Raw genomic sequence first — 14588 nt, forward strand, 5'->3', positions numbered from 1 at the left:
TGGCCAATAATCTGGCCAAGATGCCAGGAATGCAGTATAACTGGTGAGAAGTAGAATTCCTAAAGTGCAGAAGGAGGCCATTTGGCCCAGCGAGTCTGCACCAACCCTCTGAAAGAGCACCCTACCTCGGGTCAGGCCCCCACCCTATCCCTATAACCCAGTAACTCCACTAACCTTTTGGACACTAAGGGAAAATTTAGCATGGCGAATCCACCTAACCTGCACAGCTTTGGATTGTGGGAGGAAACCCACACAGATACGGAGAGAAAGTGCAAACTCCACACCCTCGGTCAGGGGTGAGTAGGGAGTTGGGAGAGTAACGACAGCCGTTGCATCAGTTGTGTCCTACTAGTTTGCCTCTGCATCTATTGCCAGCAGAAACTAATGGGCGACCTGCTGGGATTTATCCTAGTTCAGATGGACCAAGGAAAGAAATATTATCCCTTTGTGAAATCCCTCCGTGGCCTTGCTCATGCTAATCTCTGTAACCTCCTCTTTCTCAAAAACACTCTGAGATAACTACTCCTCGAATTCGGACCTCTTGAGCATTCCTAGTTTTGATCATTCCACCATTGTTGGCCATGTCTTCGCCTGCCTAGGCCCTAAGTACCGGGATAACCTCCCTACACTTCTCCACCATGTTTTCTTCTTAAGGAAAAAAATCCATATATGAGCAAGCTTTCTGCCATCTGCCCTATTGTCTCCGCCTGTGGCTCAGTGTCCAATGTTTTTCTGTCTTAAAGTGAAGTCATCATAGTCCCAGATAACCACAGGTTACTTTCCCCTTTGAGGGGGAGATTTGGCTGGTGTGATTTAACCTGAGGATCACCACAGTTCAAACAAGAAGCAAGGTTGAACCTTCATGAGTAACCTTAGCCAGTACAAGAATTGAACCCACACAGCTGGCTTTCACTCTGTATCATGAACCAGTTGCTCAGTCAACTGAGCTAAATTGGTCTTACCCTCCTGTGAGGTGCACTGGGATGTTTTATTATATTCAAAGTGCTATATATGTAAGAATTCTTGCTGTCAAATTGATGTCACCCATTTTACATTTCTTCATTCCTTTATGACTTATAATTGAGTTTCTCTGATACAATATTGTGAATTTTGCTAGTATTTTACTACAATGTTTTACTTGAATCCAAAATTACGCCAATAACAGTAGGGGTGACAGAGTTCTTTAAGTCTCTAAAGATACAATGTGCTGAGAGAAACAAAGCACCTTGTTTACTCCTAACAGTGAAAGAATTACTCAACAGCTACAAATGTTCTCATTAATGAAATAGCCTCCACTCGGTAAACTTCAATTACATCAGCATGTCAATGCATCGCAGTCTCCACTTAATTAATTTTTATTCTCCATTTAATTGTACTTTTCCTCTTTCCCATATTGTCTCTTGTTATTCTATTTCATCCTGTAATATATTAAGGTGTCACTTTTATTCAGTTTGTTAATGGTACTTGATATTTTTCTCTTATACCTATTTTCATGGCTCATTTGATTTGGCCATATTGTCAACTATAATTTTCACTGTTTCCTATTTCTATTCAATTCTTTCTTCATTCCTTTATGATCTTATAATTGAGTTTCTCTAATACAATACTGTGAATTTTGCTCGTATTTCACAACAATGTTGTTTTTGCAAGTCGAGGGAGCATTTTCCTTTAAATCTTGTGGCAAATGGGTGAAGGAATAGGGGAACAGATTGATGTTCATTTTCCCCAAACCATGCCAGAATCAAGCTGTCAGGGCAGGAATCACATGCTTAAATGCAGGTATTAGTTTCATCTACTCTGCCTCAACTCTGTGTCTTAACTCTTACTACACCACCCAGCCTCTGGATATCATTGAAACCAAAGAAATTTAGGGCAAGGTTTTCCAGCTCTTCCTACCAGCAGGATCTTCCAGTCCTGACAAAGATGATTGCCAGAGGCAGATTCCTCAGCGGCTGGACTGGCGAGCAACACAAAGTGCCATAGACATATGCGGCACCGGAAAATACACCACAGGAAGGCTGAAAAATTCAGCCCTTAGTTATTTTGCTCTGGATCTATCCACACTAAGAAGGATGACACGGTGGCACAGTGATTAGCATGCCACACCATGCCAGGGACCCAGGCTAAATACCGACCTTGGGGGACTGTTTGCGTGGATTTTGCACATTCTCCCTGTGTCCGCGTGGGTTTCCTCCGGATGCTCTGATTTCTTCCCAGTCCAAACATGTGCAGGTTAGGTAGATTGGCCATGATAAAATTGTCCCTTAATGTCCAAAGGGTTGATAGGGTTACTCTGATAGGCCGGGATTGTGAGCCTGGGTGGGGTGCTCTTTCAAAGGGCTGGTGCCGACCTGATGGGCCAAATGGCCTCCTTCTGCACTGTAGGGATTCTATTAAACTAGAATCAATCGCAAAATCTTGTGCACAGGAAACTTACATATAATAAATCCAGATCTCTTTGATGAAAGGGGTAGTGTCCATCGCACAACACCGTCGTTGAACAATACAAGAGACTCCTGTGTGTGTGTGTGCATGCATGCAGCATGTGTGCATGTGTGTATGTAATACAAGAACTTTTATAGCTGTGCCCATTCTTCTCTATACAACTTTACTACAAATAACAAAGTATGTATTGACCACATGCCAGAATAATTCCACAGATGCGAGTCAAAATGGAATTGAGGCAGTCCTCCTTCAAAAGAATGATGATGCTTTTTGGAGACCCATTGCACATGCATCCAGATCTATGACTACCACAGAACAATGGTACGCTTACATCAAGAAAATGTGTTTAGGATTGCTTACGGGAATACAGAAATTCCATGACTACATAGAACATAGAACATAGAACATTACAGAGCAGTACAGGCCTTTCGGCCCTCAATGTTGCGCTGACCTGTGAAACCACTCTAAAGCCCATCTACACTATTCCTTTATCGTCCATATGTCTATCCAATGACCATTTGAATGCCCTTAGTGTTGCGAGTCCACTACTCTTGCAGGCAGGGCATTCCACGCCCTTCTGAGTAAAGAACCTACCTCTGACATCTGTCCTATATCTATCTCCCCTCAATTTAAAGCTATGTCCCCTCATGCTAGACATCACCATCCGTGGAAAAAGGCTCTCACTGTCCACCCTATCCAATCCTCTGATCATCTTGTATGCCTCAATTAAGTCACCTCTTAACCTTCTCTCTAACGAAAACAGCTTCAAGTCCCTCAGCCTTTCCTCATAAGATCTTCCCTCCATACCAGGCAACATTCTGGTAAATCTCCTCTGCACCCCTTCCAATGCTTTCACATCCTTCCTATAATGTGGCGACCAGAATTGCACGCAATACTCCAAATGCGGCCGCACCAGAGTTTTGTACAGCTGCAACATGACTTCATGGCTCCGAAACTCAATCCCTCTACCAATAAAAGCTAACACACCGTACACCTTCTTAACAACCCTCTCAACCTGGGTGGCAACTTTCAGGGATCTATGTACATGGACACTGAGATATCTCTGCTCATCCACACTGCCAAGAATCTTACCATTAGCCCAGTACTCTGTCTTCCTGTTATTCCTTCCAAAATGAATCACCTCACACTTTTCTGCATTAAACTCCATTTGCCACCTCTCAGCCCAGCGCTGCAGCTTATCTATGTCCCTCTGTAACTTGTAACATCCTTCCGCACTGCCCACAACTCCACCAACTTTAGTGTCATCTGCAAATTTACTCACCCATCCTTCTACGCCCTCCTCCAGGTCATTTATAAAAATGACAAACAGCAGTGGCCCCAAAACAGATCTTTGTGGTACACCACTAGTAACTGGACTCCAGTCTGAACATTTCCCATCAACCACCACTCTTTGTCTTTTTCCAGCTAGCCAATTTCTGATCCAAACTGCTAAATCACCCTGAATCCCATGCCTCCGTATTTTCTGCAGTAGCCTACCGTGGGGAACCTTATCAAACGCTATACTGAAATCCATATACACCACATCAACTGCTTTACCCTCATCCACCTGTTTGGTCACCTTCTCAAAGAACTCAATAAGGTTTGTGAGGCACGACCTACCCTTCACAAAACTGTGTTGACTATCTCTAATCAAATTATTCCTTTCCAGATGATTATATATCCTATCCCTTATAAACCTTGCCAAGATTTTGCCCACAACAGAAGTAAGGCTCACTGGTCTATAGTTACCGGGGTTGTCTCTATTCCCCTTCTTGAACAAGGGGACAACATTTGCTATCCTCCAGTCTTCTGGCACTATTCCTGTAGACAAAGATGACTTAAAGATCAAAGCCAAAGGCTCAGCAATCTCCTCCCTAGCTTCCCAGTGAATCCTAAGATAAATCCCATCCGGCCCAGGGGACTTATCTATTTTCACACTTTCCAGAATTGCTAACACCTCCTCCTTATGCACCTCAAGCCCTTCTCGTCTAGTAGCCTCAATCTCAGTATTCTCCTCGACAACATTGTCTTTTTCCTGTGTGAATACTGACGAAAAATATTCATTTAGCACCTCTCCTATCTCCTCGGACTCCACGCACATCTTCCCACTACTGTCCTTGACTGGCCCTACTCTTACCCTAGTCATTCATTTATTCCTGACATATCTATAGAAAGCTTTAGGGTTATCCTTGCTCCTACCTGCCAAAGACTTCTCATGTCCCCTCCTGGTTCTTCTTAGCTCTCTCTTTAGATCCTTCCTAGCTAACTTGTAACTCTCGAGCACCCTAACTGAACCTTCATGTCTCATCTTTACATAAACCTCCTTCTTCCACTTGACAAGTGTTTCGACTGCTTTAGTAAACCACGGTTCCCTTGCTCGACCACTTCCTCCCTGCCTGACAGGTACATACTTATGAAGGACACGCAGTAGCTGTTCCTTGAACAAGCTCCATATTTCCATTGTGCCCATCCCCTGCAGTTTTTCTCTCCATCCGATGCATCCTAAGTCTTGCCTCATCGCATCATAATTGCCTTTCCCCCAGATATAACTCTTGCCCTGCGGTATATACCTATCCCTTTCCATCACTAAAGTAAACGTAATCAAATTGTGGTCACTATCACCAAAGTGCTCACCTACCTCCAAATCTAACACCTGTCCTGGTTTATTACCCAGTACCAAATCCAATATGGCCTTGCCTCTCATTGGCCTATCTACATACTGTGTCAGGAAACCCTCCAGCACACAGTGGACAAAAACGGACCCATCTAAAGTACTCGAACTATAGCGTTTCCAGTCAATATTTGGAAAGTTAAAGTCCCCCATAACAACTACCCTGTTGCTTTTGCTCCTATCCAGAATCATCTTTGCAATCCTTTCCTCTACATCTCTGGAACTTTTCGGACCTATAGAAAACCCCTAACAGGGTGACCTCTCCTTTCCTGTTTCTAACTTCAGCACATACTACCTCAGTAGATGAGTCCTCATCAAACGTCCTTTCTGCCACCGTAATACTGTCCTTGACTAACAATGCCACCCCTCCCCCTCTTTTACCACCTTCCCTGAGCTTACTGAAATATCTGAACTAAACTACATGTATGGACTTCCGATGTTCATGGTTGAAACAGATGACCGACCATTAATTCATATCATCACAAAAGATTTGAATGATATGACTCCAAGACTGCAAAGAATAATCATGAAACTAAGAAGGTACAGCTTTCAACTGGTCTGCACTCCAGGTAAAGATTATCATTGCCGACACATTATCTCATGCTAAGGAATCAGATGAACAGCAACCTGAGATAGTTCAACTAATAGAAGCTCAAGAGGAACTTCTGGCTGAAACTCTTCCTGTCTCTGATGAAAAACTCAAGCTCATCAAAGCAGAGACTGAAAAAGATGCAATATTACAACGAGTAATCAGCCATATGAAAAATGGTTGACCGAAAGGAAGTTGTTCAAATTTCAGAAATATTCAATCTGATCTAACTGTCAGAGATGGATTTCTACTTTGTCTCGATCACCTTGTTATTCCTACGACACTAAGGCACATGATCCTCCAGAAGGTTCATGGAGGTCATTTAGGAATAGAAAAGTGTAAACGTCGAGCGAGAAAGGCAGTATATCGGCTGGAATAAATACTGGCGTAGCCAATTTTGTGCTAGAATGTGAGACACACCAGCGAAATCAATCAATACAGAGTAAAGAGAAACTCACAACTCATAATCTCGAGAAGACTCCGTGGTAGAAAGTTGGTATTGATCTTTTTAATTTTCATGGTCGTGATTATGTCTTGATCATTGACTATTTTTCCAACTACCCGGAGTTGTTGAAATTGTCTGATCCTACTTCAAAATCTGTGATCAAAGTGACTAAAGAAATATTTGCTCATCATGGAATACCTTGCAGAGTTATGACAGACAATGGACCTTGCTTTGATAGTAATGATTGGACAGAATTTGCTTGTAACTATAATGTTACTCATGTCACGTCTAGTCCTGTTTATCCGCAATCTAATGGCAAGGTAGAAAAAGACATTCACATCGTGAAACAAGTTTTCAAGAAAGCACTTGACTCTGGCTGAGATATCTACTTAGCTTTATTGAATTATAGGGCTACTCCTCTCTCAACTGGTGAAAAATGAAAATGAAAGTCACTTGTTGTCACAAGTAGGCTTCAATTAAGTCACTGTTAAAGGCCCCTAGTCGCCACATGTTCGGGAAGGCTGGTCCAGGAATTGAACCATATTGCTGGCCTGCCGTGGTCGTCTTTAAAAGCCAGTGATTTAGCCCAGTGTGCTAAACCAGCCCCAGATGGTTTATTTCCTGCTCAGTTGTTAATGAATAGATCATTGCGTACAACTTTTCCATGTCTACAACTAGCTTATCCTGGTCTTCGGCAAGTCATAGAAAAAATGCAGCATCGAAAACATCTTCAGGAGAAATACTACAATGAAAATGCAAAATCATCGGAACCACTTGATCCAGGTGATTGAGTGAGAATTCAGATTCCCACTGGAGGATGGTCTGAATGAGTTAAGGTCATATGCCAAGCAGCAGCTCACTTGTATATTGTTAAAGCGACTGATGGTTCTGTTCTTAGAAGAAATTGATATGCTCTTCTGAAAGTTAAATCTTCTAGTACGTTATTTCCATGTCTTCAATTTGATGATAATTTATTCCATACTACTACATCATCTGATAAGCAACAAGATGACTTCCAGAAGTAGTTGAACAAATCTACAACTCAATTGACTGGATTAAGGAGCTGATCCAGGATCAGAAAGAAACCTGTCAGACTGAATTTGTAAAGAAACACAAATGAACTGTTTAACAAATTTTGACTCACTTGTTAACTTTTGGCACACATATCAATGTATCATGTAATAATGTTACTTATATTTTCCTGTTTGTACTGTACAAACGTCAAAAAATGGGGATGTAATGATATGTATAATCTAAGGAGAGTAAAGGGCTAAAAAGATGATGTTCATGGACATCAACACTAGATGACATCACTGAGTAGTCTTATAAAAGGCTGCGTCTCTAAGCATTCTGGAAAAAGCTGTTGGAGAAGTTGATGAAGGATAGTGTGAGGTTGAGTTAGAATGTAGGTTTTATTAGAGAGAGATAATTACTTACTTTAGCATAGATTCAATACTATTATTTTGTTAGTGGTTACTCAGTAGAGTGTGCAAAACATTTCAAGTCTGCGAATGTCTTTTTGCACCAAGAAAGTAGAAAAGTGTTGGGAAATTTAACAATAGAACAAATTTAAAAGCTTTGTATCTAAATGTACAGACATTTGGAACAAAATGAATGAGTTAACGGTGATTACTGAGACATGATTACAAGGAGACCAGGTCCAGGAATTGAATATCCAAGGGTGCTCAGTATTTCAGAAAGATAGACTGAAAGGAAAAGGCCTTGCTGGTGAGGAAAGGGATCAGTGCTGTAATGAGAAATGATATAAACACTGGAGATCAAGATGTGGAATCAGTTTGAGTAGAAATAAGAAACAGCAATGGGAAGAAGTACCTGGTAGGAGTAAGTTATAGGTCCCCATATAGTAGTTCCGCAGTGAGGCACAGTATAAACCAGGAACTACTGAGAGCTTGTAAGAAAAGTATGGCATTATCATGGGTGATTTAAATATGCATATAGACTTGTTTTGTTACCTGTGTGGGAGGTAACATGTGCTACTCAATCCTTGGTTAGCGATGAGGTATTCTGAATCCCGATGAAGAAGATTTGAACTCTTCCAGTAGTAACAAAAGGTTTATTGAGTAACTACAGCAATATTTACATGAGTTCTCTACTTTAACTTTGATACTAGTGATAAGGTTAACAAGATCTAACTATGGTAACTATATGTAACTCCACTGGCCATCTAAACTAGTCTGCTGTGCTTTGATCACAGTGCACCCAAGAGAGAGAGCGAGACCCAATGTGGCTGCCTTTTATACCCCTGTTGGTCCGGCCCTCTAGTGATCATGTGGTGCTACTGATGACACATTAACCCCTTGTGTACATGCACATATAGAGATCGCGATATCCCCCTTTTTTCGTGTTACAGATTTTCTGTATGTTGTAAAGAAAATTGAACAAACATAATGGATGCAGTTTGCAATGCATTACATAACATCAATGAGTTAGTCCGTCAAATGTTAATACATTCAGTCTCTTAAGTTGTTTCCTTTTGCTTGCGTGACATAGGTAGACAAATGATGTTATGTAGACGTCATGATGATCTTGACGATTATACAAAGCCAATTAATATATGAGTCCAATCTCAATTAAAACATTTTTTTTTTGAGTTCATACTTTATGAGTTTGTTCGGTCGAGTTGCTTTCTTCTTCAGTTGTCGAAGTGGTGATGTTGTCATTTCTTTGTGACCGTCGTCAGTGTTCCTGTGTTTAAGTAACCAAGAAGTCATCAATGAGGTATTTGAATGGTCGAATCACTTTGTTGTCTGATTTATGCTTTTTTTTTCTATGCTTCTGGTAGCTATTCTGTGTTACATCCTTGTTGGCTGACCTGGACTTTTTGTTGTGTTTGTGGTATTGATTCTACATGTCATCTTTCTTGAAAGGTGGTTTGCTTGTTTGTTGTGGAGCAAATGTGAATTTGTGAGATTTGTTGCCATGCCATGACATGTTTGTACTCTTGCCATTGTTTTTTAGTGTGCTGTGGCATTGTCCTTCATGTGCAGAGTTGTACCATGTTGTACAGGTCGTTGTTTCATTGTTGTCATTTCTGTTTTGGTCGTTTTCGTTGTCGTTCTTGTTGTTGTCGTTCTTGTTGTTGTTTTCGTCATGCTTGTTGTTTCTGTTTTTGTTGTTTTTGCTGTTGTTCTTGTTGTTTTTCTCATCATGTTCGTTGTTTCTGTTTTTGTTATGCTTCTTGTTGTGTTTTTGTTGTTCTTGTAGTTTTTGTTGTAGTGCTTGTAGTTTTTGATGTTGCTGTCATTGTCCTTGTTTCTGCAGCGCTTTGTGTTGTTGTTGTTGCTCTTATTGCGTTGCATGTTGTTTTTGTTGTTGGTGTTGCACTCAATGAGTGTTCCATTTGGATGATGTGAGTCATTGTCACAGTTATTGGTGTCAGTGTCCTTTGTGGTATCTGTTACATTGAGCGTTTCCTCTTGAGAATTGTGAGAATGATCTGATGTTGCATTGATGTTGGTGACATCAGTCATTTGTGGTGGATTGGATTCCTCTGCTTTTCTTCCTTGGTACTCTTCTTCTAGAGTCATTTCTGGTTCACTTGAATCATCTGTGATCTCTATTTGTGCTCCTCTTCTGGAGTTATTTCTGGTTCATTTGAATCACCTTTGGTTTCTTGGTGCTCCTCTTCTGGATTCAAAATCTTCAAGATTTCTATTAATGTTGTCTCTCTGGACTCTTGGTGCTCCTCTTCTGGAGTCAAAATCTGACGTGGTCTCTCTGGACTCTTGGTGCTCCTCTTTTGGAGTCAAAATCTTCACGATTTCATTTGACGTGGCCTCTCTGGACTCTTGAGTAGCTCTCCTCTGATTTTTGAGTGCTGCTGTGTAGATGAGCTGATATATGTCAGTCTCGCTGTGATCCTGCAGATCCTGTATGGGAATTGTGATTTCTTCGTCACTTGTCTCACATACAGTGGGTAGACATTCAGTGTCTTCTTGTTGGTTAAATGAGCTGGGTAGACTTTCATAGTCTTCTTCTGATGGCTCAAATAAGCTTGATAGATCTTCGTGGTCTTGTTCATGCATGGCGTTCGCTATAGAGTGTTTGCTTGCTTCGATTTTTGAGTCTGTCACCGAGCTGTCTGTGGAGGCTTGCGTCACTCTCTTTGTGGAGGCTTGTGTCGCTCTCTTTGTGGAGGCTTGTGTCGCTCTCTTTGTGGAGTTTTTCATCGCTTGCTCTGTGGAGTCCTTCATCGCTCTCTCTGTGGAGTCCTTCATCGCTCTCTCTGTGGAGTCTGTCATTGCTCTCTCTGTGGAGTCTGTCATCGCTCTCTTTGTGGAGTCGTGCAGTGTTCTCGCTGTAGAGTTGATCTGTGCTCTCTCAACGGAGTCATTCTGTGCTCTCTGTGTGGCGTCGTCTTTGTTGTGGGTATTGCTGTCATCCAATGTATCGACGATCTGCCATGGCACCATGGTATTGGATTCATCGACCATGAGAAGAGTAGTGTTGAGCTTTTCAACCTTGTTGCTGATGCTGTGATCAGCATATCCGAATAACTCAGCATGTCTGAGCAGTATTGTGTGTGTTGTTCGACAGACAAATCATCCCTTTTTGTTTCAGAGTTGTTATCGTTCTCTTCATGTTCAATGACCAAATCATCTTATTTGGTTTCGGATTTTTCATTGTGCTCTTCACTTTGGGTGGTGGAGACGGCTTGTTCCAGGTGTTGTGAAAGTTATTTTCAACTGCTGGTGTAAGTTTGGGCATTGTTCTGTCTTTTGAGGTAAGAAAATTGGGTTTTGCAGCTTTAAATTTCTTGTTCTTCAGCTTCGTGCATTTCTCTTTTAAGTTGGCGTAGTCCTGGTCCTCTGAAGTCTTGACACTCGTGACATCATGCGTGGAACTCGATTGAGCATGCACACTCCGGGTTTCCTGTACTGTGCGCTCTTTTCGCAACTGCGCATGCCGGTTTGCGTCTTTTAGGGAAGTGCGCATGTGCGGCTCCTCTCTCAAGATGGCTGCCGCTCAGAACTTCCGCCTTCTTAAATTTCAACTCTGCCTCGTGGTGAGTATTCGCGCCATTTTTACTGATTTTGTTTTCTAAATAATGATTCTGTGTTTGTAGCGACTCAAAGTATTGATTTTGTTTATGTTCATAAGCAAGGCATTTTTGTATAGCAGTTTCTAGAATTAGATGCTCATTTTGTGATAGTTCTTCCCTCAAATTTTTATCAGATTGTCCAGAAATTAATTGATTCATTATCACAGTGTCTCTGAAATCAGCACAATCACAGCCTTGTTAGTATTAACTTGCGATTTGTAATAAAATCAGTGATGGGCCCTCTGTTTCTCTGGTATTTATGACAATTGTTAAATCTTTCCAGCATCTCACCAGACTGACAGTGTTCATCAAGTTTTTGGAATATTACTTCTATTTTGGTGTCGTCTTCACCTTCTAAGTAATTAAAGCAGTTATAGATTTCTATAGCTTCATGCCCTCCTATTGAGAGTAGTAGTGCTATTTTCATTGTGTTAGAGACCGTGCTTAAATCATTAGCTGCGATAAATGTTTGGAATATCTGTTCAACTCTTTTCCAGTCATAACTTAAATTACCGGTTGTTTCCAGCTGCCCTAGAGGTCCAATGAGTCCCATAGTTAGTCGTCGAGGATCCATTTGCTGCGAAGTCTTCCACAGTTGAATGTCCAGTCTTCTCTTTTTCTTCTGGATAAAAGCAAATTACTGCGGATGCTGGAATCTGAAACGAAAGAGAAAATGCTGGAAAATCTCAGCAAGTCTGGCAGCATCTGGAGGGAGAGAAAAGAGCTAACGTTTCGAGTCCGATGACTCTTTGTCAAAGCTAACAGACAGAGAACTTTCTCTGTCTGTTAGCTTTGACAAAGAGTCAGCGGACACGAAACGTTAGCTCTTTTCTCTCCCTCCAGATGCTGCCAGACTTGCTGAGATTTTCCAGCATTTTCTCTTTCTTTTCTCTTTTTCTTCTCTTTTTGTCTAACCTCATCTAACTAGTTCTGTTAAAGCCACTCGACTGGTACCATGTTTTGTTACCTGTGTGGTAGGTAACATGTGCTACTCAAACCTTGGTTAGTGATGAGGTATTCTGAATCCCGGTGAAGAAGTTCGAACTCTTCCAGTTGTAACAAAAGGTTTATTGAGTAACTACAACAATATTTACATGAGTTCTCTACTTTAACTTTGATACTAGTGATAAGGTTAACAAGATCTAACTATGGTAACTATACGTAACTCCACTGGCCATCTAAACCAGTCTGCTGTTGCCTTGATCACAGTGCACCCAAGAGAGAGAGAGAGCCCCAATGTGGCTGCCTTTTATACCCCTGTTGGTCCGGCCCTCTAGTGATCATGTGGTGCTACTGATGACACATTAACCCCTTGTGTACATGCACATATAGAGATCACGACACGACTGGATCAAACAAGTTGGCAAGGGGAGCCTCGAGGGAGAGTTCATTGAACATGTTAGACATTGTTTCTTGGAACAATATATTATGGAACCAACCAGGATGTAGGCTATTGTGGATTTTGTTCTTATATGTCGCAATGCCACCCTGCTCAGCCGGAGTCTTCGATTGCATGTGCGGTCTGGCAGGTCCTCGATTGACAGTCGCTGCCTATACACACGAGGCCTCATGCGGGCCTCCTTTGCATCTCCTCTGCCTTTGCCTGTCAGACGGCTGGCTCCCCATTCTCACCTGCTGCCTCCTGTTCCTCTGGGGCAGTCTCCGCTGCTGTAGTATCTTCCTCGAGCAGCTCCAGCTCATACAGCCTTAGTGCCTCCCCCAGGGCTGCAATGATTAAGATGAAGGCCACCATTCCTGGTTGGATTCCAAAATCCATTGTCCGTAGGGTGTGAAAGGCAGAAATGGTAGCATGGTGCGTACCTCTATGGCCAACGTGATCCACCGGGTTACACAGTGGTCACGGTCTGCATTGCAGCCCCTGCTCCCGTATGCACCCTCACCCACCAATCCCCACACCTACCCCCGGTCATTCTGCCTGCCATTCTGCCCTCTGCAGCCCTAGCCACATCAGTGTCCGACACTGTGGGGGCTTCTGGCTCTGGTGCCTGTCCCTGCTGCCAATGGTACCACTGCCTGGTTCTACTCATGCTAGCAGTATGCACTGAGGTCCCCATCCAATGTCCTCCTGCAGGGCCTACAGTGGATGTTACCCTTGGGCGGGCCGCATGCTGCCCCACCATCAGGTGGCGGTCGGTTGCGGCATGGGGCTGGGTGCAGGTGTGGTGGGGCGGTGCCACCCATATGGCCGGTGTCACTCTGCACGACCAGGGGCCAAGGAGGGTGATCAGTTGGGTGTGAAGCAAAATGGCTGCCTTGCAGAACGCGGCAATGGCGGTCTGTGCTGGACACCGCAGTCCCATGGGAGGTCACTCCGACCACACAGCCCATCCCCTGGTCACCCTCATCACTCCCTGCTGCCACCTCCAGAGCTTGGCGGGGCCCCCCCTCACCAGCCCTACTAGCGGCAGGACCAGCAGCCTCTGTGTGTCATACCTCCTCTCTCTAGAGCTAGCCTTATCACTGGTGTGAATGGGGCAGTCAGACTACCAACACCATTGTGAGGCCATTCCCTCCCCATTAACACCAGGTGAAGGGAAGGGAGAGTCAACCTTGGGGAGGCAAATCTGTTATCCAAATCTTTGCTCTGGTGAAGTGAACTGGGTGTGTCAGGAATAATATTGAGATCTAATTTGGCACAGGAATGGTGATAAAATGGTGGAATGGGCAAATAACTGAAAAATGGTATTCGATATCACCATGGGCATGTGTTGTCCATTTTGGATAGCAGAGAAACCAAAATTATACTTTAAATGGAGGGATGGTTAGGTGGTGTGAAAAGAGCACATGTATTAAATAGCTGATCAGAAACTGGAACAAAATTAAAGTAGAAGTTGATCATGAAGCGCATCACCTCCATACTCCCAGAACTCCTTGATCCACTGCAATTCGCATATCGTTGCAACCGGTCCACATCAGACACCATTTCCCTGGCCCTACACTCATCCCTAGAGCATCTCGAAAACAAGGACTCCTACATCAGACCCCTATTTATTAACTACAGCTCTGCCTTCAACACCATAATCCCAGCTAAGCTCATATCAAAGCACCAAAACCTAGGACTTGGCTCCCCATTCTGCAACTGGATCCTTGATTTTCTGACCACCAGACCACAATCAGTAAAAATGAACAACAACACCTCCTCCACAATAGTCCTCAACACCGGCGCCCCGCAAGGCTGCGTACTTAGCCCCCTACTCTACTCCCCGTACACACATGACTGCGTGGCAAAACTTGGTTCCAACTCCATCTACAAGTTTGCTGACGATGCGAACATAGTGGGCTGGATCTTGAATAACGACGAGTCAGAATACAGGAGGGAGATAGAGAACCTAGTGGAGTGGTGTAGCGACAACAA

The sequence above is a fragment of the Scyliorhinus torazame genome, chromosome 1 (assembly GCF_047496885.1).
Source record: "Scyliorhinus torazame isolate Kashiwa2021f chromosome 1, sScyTor2.1, whole genome shotgun sequence".
NCBI lineage: Eukaryota > Metazoa > Chordata > Chondrichthyes > Carcharhiniformes > Scyliorhinidae > Scyliorhinus > Scyliorhinus torazame.